Here is a 21,230-nt window from a genome sequence, read left to right as displayed (position 1 = left end):
GATTTACAATTGCGGGGTAACACATAGGGACCTTGGACACCGGTGAAGAGAAACATTTCTAATTATGCAAGTAGGATATGCCAGAATAAATGACTCACTTATGGAAAAGTCAGCTTGTCTGCAACTTCATTACTATAAATGTCTTTCATAAAGTTAAAAAATGGCTCTGACTACATATGTTTGCATATATGAGCATGTACTTATTGAACACTTATCTATCAGTAGGTAAAGCTCAGTCTACTTACATTCAAATAATAAACAGTGTTCTCTGTAACAATATAATCATCATGTTTTTGTTCATTTAAATTCCCCTGGCACAGTATGTCTCTGTGTGGAGTGCAGAGTCTAATTCTAATCGAGTCTCATTATCCCCTGAGGTCGCTGTTTAGGGGGTCATCATTTGTCTCCCTAAGTACATCTGCTTAAAGAGAAAAGATTTAAAAATGGAATTTCCTTAGAATTAAAAGTATATTATAAAGTCTTTCATCCTGATTCAAATCTGAGCATACAAAACCTCTATTATTCCAAAAACAAAATAGAGAAGAATCTAATTTTCAAATATTCCCTGATGAACAGGAAAAAAAATTCTTTAACTAGAAAAAGGAAGTTGTTTTTTTAAAAGATTCATTCTATTTGGTGGGGCGTAGGGGACAGGAACAGTTGCCTGTGGAGGCCAGAGAAGGCACCAGATCTCCGGGAACTGGAGTCAGAGATGGTTGTAAGACATTCCAAAGCGGTACCGGGGATTGAGCTCAGGTTCTATACAGAAAATGCATGTTCTTAACCATAGATCCATCTCTCCAGCCCAAGAGGAAACATGCTTAATGTTTCTGTAAGATAATACGCATATTCCCCAACAAGATGATTCAGTCAACACTCTGCATATGCCACAGGCTAAACTGCCCAATGAAGCAGCCATCAGAGTTCAGACAAACACCTCTCATAATATTCAGAATAATGGAACTGCCTGAGGGTGCTTCTCCCAGACCCGATGACGGTGTGTGTATGACTGCGCCCAAGAAGGCTGAAAGGCCCTTATCAAGATCAACAGATTGCTCTGCACTTTATACTGTGTGTGACATCATAGATACATAATGCTCGTTCAGACAAGTGCCTCTGGTAAATGAATCATAACAAAGCATGAATGAAATCAACATTATTTAATAATCAACACCAATAAAATCACCATGGAATTTTGCTATTATGCAAAGCATGGGAATCATTTTATTGGTCCTGTTCAGTTCAGGCATATATACAGCCTAAGTTTCTGCATCCAAATTGAGTTATATGTGGACCTTAATAGATTCTTGTTGTAGCTGCATCAGTCACTACTTGACCTGGCGAGCACACGGCCAAGCATGGCACATATGGTTAGATCCCTGATTAATCCTCATTAATCTTTACTGTACCATGAGGTAGACACCACCATTTTGCAGATGAAAAAACTGGTTTTGGTCAAATTAGAGAGTAGCAAACAGAGGGTTTTTTAATAGGTCACCATAACTACCAAGCACATGTTCTTCCTATTAGGACAGGGTACATAATCAATATATCTGTTGTCAATGAACACATAGTAGATTTGCACTAAAAGATGCCAAATCTTTTACAGCTCACACTCAAAGAGAGAAAGCAAGAACTCGAAGTTGGGAGGGCAGGGAAATGGGGAAGATGTGGGATGAGTTGGGGGAGGAAAAAGAATATTATCAAAATTTACTGAATGAAGAGATTTGCATAAAAATAATAAAGCAATAATTCACCACTCAGAAGAACAGGTCCCTTGAAATTATTATGACTATCACACATTAATGTTGTCCTAGCTCCTCTTTCATGTTTAACGTCAGAAGGAGCATTCTTTATCACCATATAGAACACAATTAAATACATCCATAGTTCTACTGCTTCTTTTCTGTCCATAAAGCACTGGTTGAACGTGAAACTAAGAGAGCTCAGGAAGCATCCTTGGGTTTTGATCACTTTACTTCCTTGTGTACAGGAAATGTTCAAGGCAAAGCACCCTGTTCTGTGTGTAGACCTGCAGACTCAACTTCAGTTGAAAAATTATAACTATGAAGACAGATAGATTTCTGTTCATATAATATAATAATATGAAGTCAACACTTTTTTCTGTTTCTTCTATTGATACACACATAAACTCTAGTTTCTTATAGAATGGATGGTTTGGAAAACATAAAGAGAAGCTAGGTGTGACAATGTGTGGTGATATTTTGCTTGTGCTATAACAAACAGAAGCTTGCCTGAGGATCAGAGTGCAGAGCCACTAGTTAGCTACAGAGGCCAAGTGGTGGTGGCGCACATCTTTATTCCAGCGCTTGGGAGGCAGAGACACACAGGTTTCTATAAGTTCAAAGCCACCCTGGGCTACACTAGATAGATCCAGTCTCAAAGAGAAACAGAGCTAGTAGTGGCCCACATATGTAATCCAAGTACTTGGGGAGGGGCACGCCTTCAGTCCCAACACTAGGGAGGTGGAGACAGGAAGGGATATGACTGGGCAGAGAGAGGAATATAAAGAAGGAGGAGACAGGAGCTCAATGCCTTCCATCTGAATATTTAGTCTGGGGACTTGCAGACACAGGATATCCCATTCAGTCAGAGGACTTCATAGAGGTAAGAACTACTGACTGGCCACTCTGTTTCTCTGATCTTTCAGCTGTCATTCCTAACATCTGACTCGTGTTTTTATTATTAAGACCAATTAGTATTCATGCTACAAGTACCCATTAAGATGGATAAAAATATGTTCATAGAGCATACTTGGATATATTGGCTACACTAAATTTTTATGTGGGCTTATATAGTTGAAGGGGCCATTGGTGAATTTGTCTTTAAAACCTTTTCTGAACAACAAGTACAGTGCCTGAGAATAATGCAGAGCCCCCAAAAGAATCCCCCCCCAAAAGACCTCAAATGTCCCTTCTCTGAAATCCTACTAGTGCTATTTCAAGGCACTTTAAATCCATCAGTCTGAGTTAACACTAAGTAAAAGGCTAATTTGGCTGCAGAATCAATGGTTCTTCTGCATCTAGAGAACAGATAAAGTCATAGGAGAAACCCCTGCCTGAAGATTAGAGAGACAGACAAATGAATAGAGAGATCACAGAATGACCTGGACAGAACCACACACAGAAACCTCTATGGGAAGCAGCACCAGGGTGGAAATATCTGAATTGTGATTGACAGGTTCCTGGAGGCTTCATGCAGGTCACATCTTAGTTAAACTCTAGAACTACCAAACACACAAAAGACCGTAGGTGGAGGCAAAAATGTAGAGAAACAGAACCCTTCATACTCTTGGTGGGAATGTAAATTAGTAATAAGAACAGTCACTCCAGAAAAAGAAGAGAATTCAAGTCATTATCTGTATGCAAAAAAAAATCTAACTATGAAAGAAGTAGAATCATCCTTGTTTGTACATGGCAAGGTTCTATATATAGAAAACCCTAAAATCAACAAACAAACAAAAACATGCTAGAGCTAACAAATTTAGTGAAATTGCAGGATACAAAGCCAATTTTAGTTGGCACTTTTTACTCTTTGGGGGCCCACCACCCAGCTCCCAAGTAAGTACACAGAGACTTATTCTTGTTTAGGAAGGCCCAGTCTTAGCTTGGCTTATCTCTAACCAGTTTTTTTTTAACTCAAATTATCCCATTTCTCTTTAACTACACTTTGCCTATGTTTTTTTTAATCATTCTTTATTGTATATATCTTTCTTTCCTTCTTACTCTGTGGCTGGCTGTGTGGTTGGTGGCTAATCCCAGCACCCCACTCTCCTCCTTTCCTTGTTCCTCTAGCCTGGATTTCTCCTTCTGTTTATCCTCTCTGCCCACCAGCCCTGCCTCTTTCTCTCTCCTGCCTAGCTATCATTGGCCATTCAGCTCTTTATTACACCAACCAGGTGTTTTAGGCAGTCAAAGTAACACAGCTTTACAGAGTTAACCAAATGCAACATAACAAAATGCAACACATCTTTGCATCATTAAACAAATATTCAACAGCATAAATGAATATAACACACCTTAAACAAATATTCCACAACACCGGTATTCAAAAATCATTTCTTTCTAACAAAAATGACCAAACCAAAAAGGACAAGAAAACAACTTGTAATATCCTCAAAACTAATAAAATCCTTAAGAATGAATTAAATCAGAAAGATGAAAATTTACACACTGAAAAGAATAAACCATTGATGAAAGGCACAAGCAAACGGATGATACTCCAGGGTAATGAATGGAAAAAGCAACATTATTTAAATGTCAAGCCCACCTAAAGAAAACACAACTCTTATCAAATCCAATGATACTTCAGGGTAATGAACAGGAGAAAGCAACATTGTTTAAATGTCAAGCCCACCTAAAGAAAACACAGCTCTTATCAAATCCAATAGTATTTTTCTTTTTCTTTTTTTTCTCCTTTTGGGATTTTTAAGACAGGGTTTCTCTATAGCTTTGGAGCCTGTCCTGGAACTTGCTCTTGTAGACCAGGCTGGCCTATAACTCACAAAGATCTACTTGTCTCTGCCTCCCTAGTGCTGGGATTAAAGGCGTGTGCCACCATCTCCAGGCCCAATAGTATTTTTCACAGATACATAGTTTTTAAAAAAGACCAATGCCTAACTTCACCCAGAGCCACAGAAGAGCTTGATTAGACAGAGCAATCTTGATAAGAAAACAGTTGGAAGCATCAGGTTTCCAGGTTTCAAATTCTTCAGAGCTATAGTAATTAAAACAGAACAGTATAGGCATAAAATAGACAGACACAGTGGAATAGAGAGCTCAGGAAAAAACCTCGAGCTTATGTTATAAGCCAGTTTTCCATAAGGAAAGAATACTGATATATGCTACAACATGGGCACAACTCAGCAATAGATTACATATTTCATGTTTTTATTTCTACAGCTTCCAGAAAATTGAAATTGACAGAAACCAAAAGAAGTCAGTAGATTCTAGAACGAGAAACATCCAGCCTGTTCTACACAGAAACTTCCAGGCCATTCAGAGCTTCCTAGTTAGACTGTCGTACAAACACACAAAAGCTAAATAAGTAAAAATCAAAATAAACAAAACAAAAAATCGTAAATTAAAATTATTGTTCAATTTGGTTTACGTGCTTAAATCGTCATGGTAAGTTTTCAAATATATTCAGGTCTGGAGTGCATTCTTTGAAATTCTGATAGAATTTCCTTAGTGTCTAAGCACCAGGAGGTTGCTGGAGCTTTCTGATTAATTCTAATGTGCAGCTGTGGTGTCGGGGGCCTGCAGCAAGCACTCACCCTTCTGCAAAGCCCTGCTGACATGGAGTGCTAATCTCACCAGCCTGCTCTGCTCATCTATTAGGCGATTAATTGAGCATTCACGGTGTTCCCAACATCGTGTCTCACAGTAAGGAGAAGAAAAAAAAACAATTAGAAATCTCATTTCCGTCCTCATGGGCTGAGGAACAGAGAGAAGTACGACCTGAGAATCATAACTGTGTGGTGAAGTCTGTAATGGAAGCAAATACAAAGTTAGTGTGGAGACCAGAAAAGAACGGATCCATCCATCCATCCGAGCAGCGAAGAAAGGTCAAGGAAAGCTTAAGACATGGCGCGATTCTTAATCCCGAAAGATTAGCGAGGAGGAAATGGCATTCAAACATTCTCAGAATGGAAAATGCTTGGGAAAAACAAATAATTCAGTACAGCTGCAAAATTGGGCAAAGAAATTAAAAACAAAATTCAAAAAAAAAAAAAAAAAGCATTGTGGGGCTGGAAGAGGTTAAGAGCACTGACTGCTCTTCCAGAAGGCTTAGGTCCAAGCCGCAGCTTGATCGCAATCATTTGTAACTGCCCTTCCCAGGATCCAACCATGTCTTTTGGCCGTTGTGGACACCAGGCACACACGTGGTACATGAAGCAAAACACCCCTACACATAAAATAAAACATTAAAAGTAACAAAAACAAAGCAACAAACAAAAACATTGGGAGACAGGCGGTTTAACTCAGTGGGTACAGAACGCTAGGTTCCAGTCCTCAGCGCCAAGGGCTGGGGATAGGGTCTGGGCGTGGGATTAGGAGAACGGATGGCAAAAGTAAAATTGCAAAGAACTTCAGACGTCATGATTGGGGGCCACTGAATAGCACAAACACAGTCACACGTTTCATTTCAGAGAAGCACAGGAAACATTTAAATAAAGCACGCAGGGAACTCCTCTGCTGCTTAAGGTGAGAATGTGAGAGAAAATCGTAATAACATTCCATTAAGCAAAGATTTCTTAGATACCAAACACCAAAAAATATGGTTTACAGAAGAAAAACGTTGATGGAGTGGGCTTCACTGTGATTTTAAAATACAGACCAGGGGAAGATCCAGTTACATATCCAAGGGCATATAGTCAGAATACTAGCTAGATAAAATGTCGTACTCAATTAAAAAACAATTTATAAAGATCTTTAGCACACACTTTACCAAAGGAGAAACCCAAACAGGGAGTAAGCACACAGAGTCGTTGGTCCTCAATGGTAAAGTGCTTTGCCAAGCATGTACTAGACCACTATAGACCATTAGACCCTGGCAAAAAAAAATTAAAAAACACTGAATTTCTTTACATTCAGCATATGGACAGATGATGGCACCTGGAGAAATGAAAACTGACACATTCACATTCCCAAGGTAAGATCTTCACAGAAACGACTGATGTTTGAAGGGTTTCTGCCAATAGGGAGGTATTAAAAGTCCCTCCTACATGCCCTGCTGTGGCTATGTAAAATGGTGCAACCACTTTGTAAAGCAATCTGGCAGTTCCTTCACACATAAACGTATTTCTTTCAGTTGAATTAGCCAATCAATATCTGCATACACTCTCAAGATATGTGAACGTATATGTTTGCTTTTTTACTAATTTGTTATTTGATGGTATTTTTTTTCACATAGGTATGTAATGCATTCTGGTTACTCTGGCTCCTCCGTCCTCCCTTACCTGCTCCCTACCTATTAAAATCATTATCTCCCTGTTATTTCTTTACCTACACTCGTGTCCTTTTTGTTTTGTGACCCACTTGAGTTTAGCAAACGTCATGTGAGAGCCCACAGCTGTGGATCTGGGTGGGCTCTCCATTGGGTCCACATCTAAAGACAAGGACTGTCAGGGGAGGCCGCTTGCTCATTTCCCAGCCACCCAAGGTATCCACAAAGATGCAATAAGTGGTATTCAAAATGGGTGCTAACTAAGATCCATTTAATTAGACTTAAGGCCCCCTCAACAGGAGAGAGATCATGCCTGCTACTGAAGAGCTAACTAGCTTCCCAGAGCTAGTGCAGTCACGGACTTTAGAAAAGAATCTGCTACCACCACTTTGCTAGACCAGCATCATTTCCTACTACATTCAAAAGCTTATTCTTACGTCCGCAGATATGGCTTCCGCCCTGCTTCAAAGGAACCACTCCTCACAGCAAACGGAGACCATCACAGAAAACCACAGTGCAGAGACCAGTGGAGACAGTTACAGCACAGTGCCTGCATTACTGACTCAGGGAATATCACAGAAGGCTATCTACTTGAGAATAGGGAAAGGATAGAAGGGCCAGGGTCTAGGAGGGGCTGTAGAGAGAAAAGAAAGGTGGGAAAGTGACATAATTCTATTTCAGCTTAACATATTTAAATTACCCATCCAGCAAAATGTGAAGCGTTGAGTAGAAGCACACAGGTGTGGGGAGGGGGTGTGGAATACAATGAGTTGTTTCAGATGTGGCTTCTCTAGGTTTACAATCCCGATTATTCTCAGCCATCCTTCCACACCGTTATCATTTTTAATTGTCTTGTGCAATTGCTTTGAATAAATTATTTTGTATTTTCACTTGGTCCTCTTTCTCGCTACCCTTCTCTGTTCTCCATGACTGTTAAATTTAGATCTCAGAAAAGCAGAGGTACAAGAAGGACCAAGCTGAGACCTTTCATTACAATGTCTTAAATCTGAATTTTTACACATCATGCACCCCTTTTTAAATATTGGGATGACACGCGGTGATGAACACCTGCAATGCTAGCAGTCAGGAGGCAGAGGTATGAAGACCACGAGAAGGCCCTGTCTGAAAAGGCCAAGACAACTGAGCATTTGTTTAAGTCAGGCCCTTGTGCAACAATAGGGACACAAGGATAGACTCGGTCATCACCTCACAGAACCTCCGTTCTGGTAGACAAAAAAAAAAGTGAGAACTGGGCTAATGGACATTTTATAATATGATAATTACACAGCATCTTGTCTGGGCATGTAGAAAGATTATGTAACAGCAGAAAAATTCAATAAGGACTTCTTGAGGAAATAATGCTTGACCCTCCTCCCAAATGGTGATCGGAAGTTCACAAAGGTGTCCCAGGAAGAGTGATTGTTTGTGCAAAGACCCTGTGAACAAAGGGGAACCAAGAAGCTGCAGTAGAGGGTACCGCACAGAAAATATCTGAGAAGGTGTGCATCTAGAAGGAACACAGACACCAGACTTTGAAAAATATACACCCCCTGCATATTATCAAATCCTACTATACGTTTAAAGTGGTAATTTGAGGATTTAGGCTTGCCGTGCAGTGGGAGAACACTTGTTCACTACGCACAAGGCCATGGCTCCAACCCAGTACCTCAGAAGCAAAAACAAATGGCTAATATTTCCATTCATTTCGTGTTTTGGTGAGGGCTTTCCATGAGATCTGTCTCATTTGCACTTACCAAAATGACCGCTATAAATTCAAAGATAGTAACATGTAGTAAATTTCTTCAAGCCAGGTATTAATTTGCCACCAGATTAAAATAAAAATGTAATAAACTTCCCACCATTACTGGCTGACTTTAATTCGTGAACTTAATTGTTTTTAGTTTAGCTCCTTAAATCACTTAGTGAATAACTGGATGTTCCAATTGAGGGGTCAGACAAGGAAGGCAGAGATAAAGGAAGTAGTTAAAAATACACCAATTCAGAAATACTATCTCTTAGAGAGAACCTGACAAGCTGGACAGCTGTGTGAGTATTGCTCCAACAAGGCAAAGACCAAGGAGGGACCACAAGATATCCCAAAGAAAGATAAACATGATGTTGTTATTAGATATCGCAGGGACAGTGTTGGAAATATTAAAATATGCATCTGTTTGAATTTAGGCATAAGGATTTAATTTCTATTGCTCATGAAAATGGGTAACCGCTGAAAATCTTTAGATTTTATTGTTTTATTGCATTGTGTATTGTTTGTGTATGCACCTCTGCCAAGGCACATCAGAAGACAGCTTTGTGGAGTCAGTTTCTGATATGGGGTTTCCCTCTTGTATGCTGTGAATACCATTGGTTAATGGGGCGGGGGGGGCGGCTAAACTGAATGCTGGGACAAAGAAGGCAGAGTCAGGGAGAAGCCATGTAGCCCTGCTGGAGACAGACACCAGAATTTTACCTGGTAAGCCACAGCCTCGTGGCAGCACACAGATTAATGGAGATGGGTTAATTTAAGATATGAGTTAGCCAGAAACACACTTAAGCAATTGGCCAAACAGTATTACAAATAATATGGTTTTTGTGTGATTATTTCAGGGCTGAGTAGCCAGGAACAAACAAGTGGCCTCCTGCTACAGGTTCTCTCCCTCCATCTCCAGCTGAATCCTGAGAATCAAATCCAGTACGTCAGGCTTGGAGAGCAGGTACTTTACCAGATACTACACTGACAGAAGGTAGAAGGAATCAACAGATTTCCTCATGGTTAAAATGCAGCTGATTATCACATATTGACCTGATAATTACAGAACATTAACTGCTAGATTCATCATTTCAGAAATATTAAAATGTGGGGAAAAACACAGAGTGCAGAATTGATGAGAATTTGTAGTCTCATCTGTAGCTGTATTTGCAAAAGCCTCTGAATATAATTATAGAAAATAAGTGCCCCATTTTGAAATCTTTTTCTCTTAAATAAAAAGAAATTTTGTGTTCTCTTTTTTAAATGGTGAACATACTTTTATTGCCTGATGGTGCAAGCCCTTAATCCCAGCACTCAGGAGGCAGAAGCAGTCAGATCTCTTTGAGTTCAAGGCCAGCTTGATCTACACAGTGAGTTCCAGGAACTTGTAGTTCCAGGGCTACATAGAGAGACTCTGCCTAAAACAAACAACAACAACAATGACGAATAAAACACAAATGAGCAAGTGGATAAAAGTTGTGGGTGTGTAATTTATAATATTTACTGATCTTTGTAATTCAGAAAATTGATGAAGTTAATGAGCTAAAGGGTTTCATAATTACTGGAAGTGTACTAGTTTGTCATCAAGAAATTCATTTCTATAGGATGGTAAGGTGACTCAGGAGACAAACTGCTCCAACACTCCAGCACTGGACTCTATAATCTATGAGTCCCACTCTGCTCCCAAACCCACCCATACCCTGCGACTTCAGTGGATCTCTGGTACACAGACTGTGAAGAGGTGAGAGACAAGCCTCTCAGCTGGACAAAGCAGTCTCTAGGTCCTAGGCCCTGGGGAAAAGCCATGGGCCCCTCCCCCACCAGCCTCAGCTGCACTAGCCAGCCAGCTGGTCAGCCTCCTGCAGGCACACTGCTCCAACACCCCCACATTGGACCCTATAATCTATGATCCCACTCTGCTCCCAAACCCACTTATTCCTGGAGAACTCAGTGGCTCCCTAAGACACAGACAGTGACTGCACAGAGCAGACCAAGAGCAGCTCTCTGAGATACAGAAAGCAACTGCAAAGACTTGTCCAAGAGAGGATTCCTGAGACACAGACAATGATCGCAAGGATTAGACCAAGAGGCAAAGACGACCTGCACCAATTGGAGGATGGAATGGGTAGGTGCCAACGCAAGAATACATTCAACAACCTAAAGAGCAATGTGGCAACACCAGAACCTAGTAGTCCCACAACAGGAAGACCTGAACATCCTAACCCAGAAGAAAATGGCCTTAAATATAGCTTTGAAGATAATAGAGACCCTTAAAGAAGAAATGAAAATTTTCCCTAAAGAAATGGAGGAAAAGACAAAGAAAATTTGGAAGAAATCAATAAATCTCTTAAATAAATCCAAGAAAAATAATGTAAAAAAAAACAATTAAACAGGCAAAGCAAACACTTCAAACAGTTGAAGACTTGAAAATTGAAGTAGAAACAATAAAGAAAACACAAACTGAGTGAATTCTGGAAATGGAAAATCTGGGTAAATGATACAGGAAGTATCTCTGCAACCATAACCAACAGAATACAAGAAATGGAACAGAGAATCTCAGGAGTTGAAGATATGATAGAGGAAAAAGATTCATCAATCAAAGAAAATGTTAAATACAACAAATTCTTAACACAAAACATGCAGAAAATCTGAAACACCATGAAAAGATCAAACCGAAGAATAATCGGAATAGAAGAAGAACTTCAGCTCAAAGGCACAGAAAATATATTCAACAAAATCATAGAAGAAAACTTTCCCAACCTAAAGAAGGATGTCCCTATTAAGGTACAAAAAGTTTACAGAACACCAAATAAACGACTGGAAGAAAAATCCCCTCACCATATAATAATCAAAATGCTAAACATACAAAGTAAAGAAAGAATATTAAGAACTACAAAGGTAAAAGGCCAAGTAATATATAAAGGCAGACCTATCAGAATTAAATCCTACTCCTCAATGAAAACTCTGAAAGCCAGAAGGTCCTCCACAGATGTGCTACAGACACTAAGAGACCATGGATCCAAGCCCAGACTACTATACCCAGCAAAGATTTCAATCAACATTGATGGAAAAAGAAAAACCCAATGTATTCCACAAAAAAAATTAAACAATACCTATCCACAAATCCAGCCTTACAGAAGGTACTAGAAGGAAAACTCCAACCCAAGAAAGTTAGCCACACACACACACAAAAACATAGGCAATAGATAACTTCACAGCATCAAACCCCAAAAAAGGGAAACACACAAACACTATCACCGAAAAACAGCAGGACTTAACAATCACTGGTCATTAATATCTCTTAATATCAATGGACTCAATTCATCCATAAAAAGACACAGGTTTACAGAATGATACAAAAAAAGAGAATCCATCCTTCTGCTGCAAACAAGAAACTCAAGTCAACCTCTAAGACAGACATTACATCAGAGTAAATGGTTGGGAAAAGATTTTCCAATCAAATGGGCCTAAGAAACAAGTAGGTGTAGTTATCCTAATATCTAACAAAATAGACTTCAAACTAAAATCAGTCAAAAGAGATGGAGAAGGATACTTCATACTCACCACAGGAAAAATCTATCAAGACGAACTATCAAGTCTGAACATCTATGTCCCAAATACAAGAACACCCATATATGTAAAAGAAACGTTACTAAATTTTAAATCACACATCAAACCCAACACACTAATAGGAGTATTCAACACCCTATTCTCTAAATGGTCAGGTCTGCCAGACAGAAACTTATCAGAGAAATAAGAGAACTAGCAGATGTCATGACTCAAATGAACTTAACAGACATCTACAGAACATTTTACCCAAACAAAAAAGAATATACCTTCTTCTCAGAACCTCATGGAACCTTTTCTAAAGTTGACTACATACTCAGTAATAAAACAAACCTCAATAGGCATAAAAAAATGGAATAACCCCTATATCTTATTGGATCACCATGACTAAAAGTTAGAATTCAACAACGCTAATCTCAGAAAGCTTACAAAGTCATAGAAATTAAACAGTGCTCAGTTTACTCACCCCTGTGTCAAAGAAGAAAGAAAGAAAGAAATTAAAGACTTCCTATAACTCAATGAAAAGGAATTCACAACATACCCAAGACTATGGTCGAGACAGGGGAAGAACCGAGAGGGAGAGCAAGGAAAGAGATACCTTGATTGAGTGAGCCATTATAGGGCTACAAAGAAACCTGGCACTAAGGAAATTACCAAGAATAATCAAGGATAACCCCAGTTAAGACTCTAAGCAATATTGGAGAGGGTGCCTGAATTAGCCTTCCCTTGTTATCAGATTGATAACTAACTTAATTATCATCATAGAACCGTCATCCAGCAACTGATGGAAGCAGATGCAGAGATCCACAGTTAGCACAGGGCTGAGCTCCCAGAGTCCAGCTGAAAAGAGGGAGGAGCAATAATATGAGCAAAGGGGTCAAGACCATTATGGGGAAACCCACAGAAAGAGCTGACCAGCGGTAGTGGGAGCTCGCTGACTCTGGACTGATAGCTGAAGAACCTGCATAGACCCAAACTAGGCCCTCTGAATGTGGGTGACAGTTGTGTAGCTGGCGCAGTCTGTGGTACCACTGGAAGTGGGACCAAGATTTATCCCTAGTACTTGAACTTGCTTTTTGAAACCTATTTTCTTTGGAGGAATACCTTGCTCAGCCTAGATATGGGAGGAGGGCCTTGGCCCTGCCTCAAACTGATGTGTCAGGCTTTGTTGACTCCCCATGGGAAGTCTTCCCTTCTCTGAGGAGTGGGTGGAGGGTGGTGAGATTGAGAGGAGGGTAGGGAGAGGAAATTGGGACGAGTATGTAAAATCAGAAAAGATTGTTTTTAAAAAATAAATAAGAAAGAAAGAAAAAATATGTCTCAGATGTTGAAGTCACATATTTTATAGACGACTATAGTTTGATTCCCAGCACCCATGTCAATGGACCACAACCACTTTTCACTCCAGCTCTAATGGATAAACAGCTTTTCCTTGCCACTGTCGGTAATGTGCTCACATGCACAAAGTCTCTCTCTCTCTCTCACACACACACACAAATAAAATAAAATCTTGAAAAATAAAATAAATAAAATCAAAACTTTACCTCTCAAGTCTATAGCCTATACTTCTTACTTGAAATTGGTTGTACAAATTCATGATATTTATCTCAAAATGGACCAGAACAAGTAATCACAAAATTATGAAATTAAAAAGATGGGACACAGATCTGTGATGTCAAAGCACCTCAAGTCGGTATTCTTTCCACAGCTCTCATGCCTGCCAGAAGTGTAGCCTCCATTACTACACTTTTCCTGCTAAGTTTCAAGCCAATAAGGACAGAAACACTCTGTCTCATTCACGATTGTACCTTCTTGATGGTATATTGTGATCAATAAATGTGCTTGAATGAATGAGTGTCCCTGAAGGCCTCCCGTGAGGAAATATACTACTCATATACAAGTATCCATCTTCATGAAGAGCTACAAACTTGAGAAGTCTGTTTAAACAGCAGTAAAAGAAAAATGCCTCTAGTGAGCAAAAGCTGTCTTCCAACAAAGTCAGCTCCCTCTCATTGGGTAAGCCCTGAAGATACTTCAAAGCAAACTTTCCAAGTCAAACTTTGCTATCTAATTCCACAACTTCCCACATAGTATTATTCCCAGGCATTTTTACTCTGTTCAGAAATGCTAGTACCCTGGAAGAAACATACCTAAGTGTCAAAGGCATAAAGTCCTTTTGCTAAAGCATCTATATAAACATTTCAACTGTTAGACAAGGGGTTGTAAGACTTTTCAGCAAACACATCTGGTAATATAGTGAATCTCTCACCTTAAAGGTTTGATTAATCTATTAAAGGCTTGATTAATCTATTAAAAATCCTATGTGTGTCAGGGTAAATATAAAGCCCTCATTTTCATTTCAGATTAAATTGATTAGACATCCATTGAGAAGGGGTGACAGGGACATTCCTGACAGTCATTTCATTTAGATGCAGAGGTAGTAACACGACTTTTAAAAATGTTAAATTTGAACCTGGCAGCATTTTTGTACATTCTTTGTTTGTATGTGATTTTTTTTCTTTTCCAGCTTTTATTTTGTAGTCTACCATTTTTTATTATAATACAAATAAAGGAAATCAATCATAAAAAATTCTATGTGAGATCATCTCATTAAATGCTGAAAAACCTTTTGACAAATTCAATACCCCTGCATGATAAAGGTCTTAGAGGAATTAGAGATACAAGGAACAAATCTAAATATAATAAAAACAATATTCAGCAAGTGAACAACCAACATCAAATTAAATGGAGAGAAACTCAAAGCAATTCCACTAAAATTAGGAATAAGACAAAACTGTCTACTCTCTCCTTATCTATTAAATATAGTGCTTGATGTTCTAGCTAAAATAATACAAAAATTGAAAGAGACCAAGAGGATACAAACTGGAAAGGAAGAAGTCAAAGTATTTTTATTTTTCAAATTATATGATAGTATACATAAGCAACCCAAAAAATTCTACCAGAGAACTCCTACAGCTGATCAACACTTTTGGCAAAGCTGAATACAAGATGAACTCCAAAAAAAATCTGTAGGCCTTTCTTGTACAAATGATAAACAGCCTAAAAAAGAAATCAGGGAAATTACATCCTTTACAATAGCCACAAGTAGTATAAAATATCCTGGGCTAACTCTACCCAAACAAGTGAAAGAACTGCATAACAAGAACTTTAAGTCTTAGAAGAAAGAAATTGAAGAAGATATAAGAAAATGGAAAGCTCTCCCATGCCCTTGGATTGGTAGGATCAACATAGTAAACAAAGTGACCATCTTATCAAAAGCAATCTACAAATTCAGTGCAATCCCCATCAAAATTCCAACACAAATCTTTACAGATCTTGAAAGAATAAGACTTAACTTAACATGGAAAAACAAAAACAAGTAAAAGAAAGCCAGGTAACTAAAACAAGTCTGTGTAATTAAAAAAAAAATGCTGGAAGTACCGCCATCCCTGTTCTCTAGTTCTATTACAGAGCTATAGTAATAAAAACAGCAAGGTCCTGGCATAGAAACAAATGGGTGGAAAAATAGAATTAAATTGAAGACTCAGAAATAAATCACACACTTTTGGACACCTGATTTTCCACAAAGGAGCCAAAATTATAATTGAAAAAAAGAAAGTATCTTCAACAAACAGTGCTGGCATAACTGAATGTCAACAAGTAGAAGAATGCAAATAGACCCATATCTATCCCAGTGCACAAAACTCAAATCCAAGTGGATCAAAGACCTCAACATAAATCAATCCACACTGAACCTAATAGCAGAGAAAGTGGAAAGTAGCTTTGAACACATGGGCAGAGGAGACCACTTCCTAAATATAACACCAGTAGCACAGACACTGAGAGAAACAACTAATAAATGGGACCTCCAGAAACTTAGAAGCTTCTGTAAGGAAAAGGACATGGTCAAAAAGACAAAAAAAGCAGCCTAAAGAATGGGAAAAGATATCAAACAGAGGACTGATCTCTAGAATATATTAAAAAAAAAACTCAAGAACTAAACATCAAAATACTCAGTAATCCATTTTAAAAACTGGGTATAGATCTAAACAAAGAATTCTCAACAGAAGAATCTCAAATGGCTGAAAGACACTTAAGAAATTATTCAATATCATTAGCCATCAAGGAAATGCAAATCAAAACGACTCTGAGATGCCATCTTACAGCTGTCTAAATAGCTACGATCAAAAACACAAATAACAGCTTATGTTGGAAAGAATGTAGAGCAAGGGGATCACTTTTCCATTGCTAGTAGGAGTGCAAACTTGTACAGTCATTTTGGAAATCAATATAATGGTTTCCAATAAAATTGGCAATGATCTACCTCAAAACCCAGGTATACCACCCTTGGGAATATAACCACAGGTTGCTCAATCATACCACGTGGGCACTTGATCAACTATGTTTATAGCCGGTTTATTTCTAGTGGCCAGAATCTGGAAACAACCTAGATGTTCCTCAACCAAAAATAGACAAAGAAAATGTGATATACGAATGACATCATGAAAGTTGCAGGCAAATGAATGGATCTAGAAAAAAGTCATACTGATAAATGAGGTAACCCAGCCCCAGAAAGACAAAAATGGAATATACTCACTTGCAAGTGGACATTAGCTGTTAAGTAAAGAATAACCATGCTACAAGCGACAGACACAGAGAGGCTAGGTAACAAAGAGGAATCAAGGGGGGATGTAGCAAGAATAATAAAAACCCAGAGACAGATATTGGGGTTCAACCTGAGGATCAGAGAAACAAAGCAGCCAGCCACTAGAAAACTCTTACCTCGATGAAATCTTCAGACTGAAAGACAGCAAGTTTCTGTCTCATCCCACCTTATCTTCCTCTCTAGTGCTGGGATTAAAGGTATGAACCACCACTCCAGGTCTCTAAGGCTAACCAGTGTGGTGGCTGGGATTAAAGCTGTGTGCCACCACTGCCAGGCCTGTATGACTGACTAGTATGTCTTTTGCATTCTGGTCTTCAGACAAGCTTTATTAAAATATAAATGAAATATAACTACAGTGGATCTCTCTGGAAGGGAAAATAAAAGATATTCTGTGAGTGGTCCTAGGGCAGGTAAGGATGGGAGCATGAGCAATCAGGTGGGGAGCATGGGGGAAAAGGGTACTGAAAGAGATGACTGGAAAGGGATATATTTCAGGATCAGATAGAAACCTGGTGCCAGGGAAACTCCCAGGAATCTACAAAGATCACCCCAACTAAGACTCCTGGCAATAATGGATATGTAGCCTGAATTGGCCATCTCCTATGGCCAGGTAAGACTTCCAGAGGAGGGATTGTGAATCTAACCAAGCCACATAATCTTCCACCTACATTCTGTCCTGCCTATGGGATATGCTGAGATAAGGGTGGCATAGAGATTATGGGAGTGGCCAACTAAGGACTGTCCAGCCTGAGACCCATGCCATGGGAATGAGCCCAGTCCTACCCCTTACACTGTCTGGAGTGTCAGGACTCAAAAGCTGGATGACCCAGAGATCTAAGATAGAACCAAACATGGTTGGAGAAAAATTACAATGGAATTATTCCTAACTATATTCTGCTATATTCATAGATTAGGATCGACTTGAACTGTTATCAGATGATGTGGGATTCCCCTCTGTACGCTGTGAATGCGATTGGTTAATAAAGAAGCTGCTTTGGGCCTGTTGACAGGGCCGAATGCAGGTAGGCAGGGAAAACTAAACTGAATGCTGGGAGAAAGAAGGGCAGAGTCAGAGAGAAGCCATGTAGCCCAATAGGAGACAGACACCAGAACTTTAGCTGGTAAGCCACAGATACATGGTGATGCACAGCTTAATAGAAATGAGTTAAATTAATATGTAAGAGCGAGCCCTCAAGAAGTTAGAGCTAATGGGCCAAGCAGTGATTTAATTAATACAGTTTCTGTGTGATTATTTCAGGGCTGAGCAGCGGGGAACCAACAAGCGTCCTCCCTACAACAATCAGAGAGCCTTCATCCAGTTACAGATTGAAACAGAAGCAGAGGCCCACAGCCAGCCACTGGGCTAAGCTTGGGCAATCCTGCTGAAGAGAGGGAGGAAAAACTGTACCGGCCAGAGGGGTGAAAGGACATAACAAGGAAGCCCACAGAATCAACTAACCTAGGCTCATAGAAGTTCACAGGGTCTGAGCTGACAACCAGGGAGCCAGCATTGAACTGACCTAGGTCCTCTGCCCCTAACACTTTGACTGGCTCTTGAGAACCTATTCCTCATCCTGGGTTACCTTACCCAGCCTTAACCCAAGGGGAGGTGTTTAGTCTTACTACAACTTGATATACCACGCTTTGCTGGTATTCATGGGAGGCCTCCCCCTTTCTGAACAGAAACAAGAAGGAGTGGATGGGGCGGGCAGGGGTAGGAGAATACGAGGGACTGGAAAGTGAGATGGGTGTAAAATAAATAAATAAATTTAACTTTAAAAGATAGATCCTATGTGTGGACAGGTTCATAGGGGAGTGTGATGGAGTCCTCCATGTACTGGAACCCATAGGAAAATATCTTTGAGAGTTTTCTTTTCTGAATGAAGGCTATGAAAGTATTCATTCAACCTGGAAGGTTCTGGATCTCCCATATGCATGGTGATTAGAACTGCCGATAGAGGCCTGAGTCTGCCTGGAGAAGCAATAATTCAGCAACACGAAATGCAAAAGAGTTTGATTGCGCTGAAGATTGCTTTTTCTACCTTTATGACATGCGGGATCATGAACCCATTCACCTTGATGCTGGGTAATGAGGCCCATAAAGCAAGTCATAAAAGAGCTTTGAAATGCGCTTGGAAAGTTTAATCTTATGGAACAATCTCATTACTCAATGTGTGTGTACTTCTCCCAGAATCCTAGAAAGTGAGAGGTTCCTGAACATTGGAGAAGTAACGCCCTCCTTTCCTTGGTTAATGTACTGAAAACGTCAGATGCAGAAGGCAGAATTAGTTCTTAAGTTACTTCAGATCTGTAAAACTGAAACACGCCGCCCTTAGTGCTCTTAAGATGAAATCAGTTTTGAAATGGCCCCAAAATACGTCTAAAAAGAGATGGATTTGAAATGAGAATCTAGAACCAATAGTATTTTAAAAGAGAAAGATGTTTTATGAAGTTACATTTCTTCTGCTTAAAAAGAAATTTTAAGAAAACTAAAATGACTTTTAAAAACCGAAATGTAAATTTAAGAAATTAAAGACAATAATATTCAAAGATGATGAGTATCCCATGCTTGCTGCTTGTTAGTTTGAATTGATACAAATTTTAAGAATTAACCTAGAAATGTTCATTAAAATTAAATTTTAAATCATGTACACTTTTGAACTAACAATAATACCTCATAACCAGAAACCATGTACATCTGAAATAAATATCTGCAGATGTTTGCCATAGTGGAACACTAGAGAAGAGGGAATGTCTACAGTCAGGATGAATCAATAAAAAATTAGCCAACCCTTTAAAAGTATAGGTTAGACACTGGTGATAAGGTTGGAGGAGTGCCCTTCCATTAGTATTTAAACAGAAGATGATATTCAGAATATAAAACCATTTCTGTAAAAGCAAATAACTAAAACATCATATGTATATATTTATATATGCCTGCATAAGCTTAGAAAGTTTAATGCTGATGACCTTGGAACAGGACTAAGAATTAACTTAAAGGGACTTCAGATCTCTATATAAATGTCCCCAAAAATAATTCAACATGAAAGAAATGGAATGCATTTCCTTATCCCACAACTCCATGCAAATTTTGTATTTCTTTCCCACCTACTTCTCAGCAAGCCATAGCAGGTAGCATTCCAACATAGAGTCTCCTACTGACAAGTAAAAAAAAAAAAAAGTTTTCATATAATGACTTCACAAAAAAAATTATTATATAAGATTTTAATGTCCTAAAATTGCCTTTTTAATACTTAGAATTTAAGATAAAATTATTTTTTAAAAAGTTCAAATATTTAAAATATAAATAAACTCATACCACAACTTGTGAGGGTTTTGTTTTATCTTTTCAGGTAAAAGATTAGTTATAATTATGAAAATAGTAAAACATTGTTCTCTTTTCTTTGTTTGTCCAGGCCATGTTTGTTTAGTTAATTAATTTGTTACATTTCTCTTTGTCTTTAAGTGTATCCAAAGTCTAGACATTTCTGTCTCTATCAGAAGAAGGAAGAGTCAAACTGAGTCTCAAGTCATTCCACAAACACTGATTTTTCTATCAACTTCAAAGTCTATCTTCCACATTAGACCAAGTTTACATAGAACATTTATAAATACAAATGAGCCATTTTAATAATTTTCTAGGAATGAAGATCAACTTGTTTGAGCTGTTGGTGTTTCATTTTGACTGTCCCTCCTTAGACCCCAAAGTGTCTACCTCTGAACAGGCTTTTCTGTGTGAGGATGTGATTTGGGTAAGTTGAGTTTCAGTTTTCCCTGGAAACTAGGAGGTTTGTGCACAAAAGTAGCTTATATGCATTGCATCAAAATGCACGGTCACATCTGGGTATGTGACTACATCACCCTAAGATTAAACTCAATGCTTTTTATTTCATTACTTCCAGGATCTAGCAGAGTACGTGACATAAAAGGTATTAACAAGTTTATTGAATAAATAAAAGTATAAGCAATTGGGCATGTATACGCCCTTTAGGGTAGAAGAATATAAAGTTGCTTACCTGTTAGGGTTTAGCTTGCCTCTTACATAAGCCTGAGTTTTATGTGAGACTCTGATCAGTGATGAAAGTGAAATGAACTTACGTTCATGGGAACTGGAAAGTATTATGACCACAAGACCTGTATGGAGAAGTGAAAGGAAATTCTCCTAGTCTTGAGATGATGGTTTTGAATGATTTCATGAAGTCTCACAATTCCACCCCTGGAGAGATTCACAGTATCAGAATCACAAATGTGGATGACTTCACATTCGATCACACAGTTGAA

This window comes from Myodes glareolus, chromosome 16 (assembly GCF_982192425.1).
Source record: "Myodes glareolus chromosome 16, mMyoGla1.1, whole genome shotgun sequence".
NCBI classification, from domain to species: Eukaryota; Metazoa; Chordata; class Mammalia; order Rodentia; family Cricetidae; genus Myodes; species Myodes glareolus.
This window is presented reverse-complemented; position numbering follows the sequence as displayed.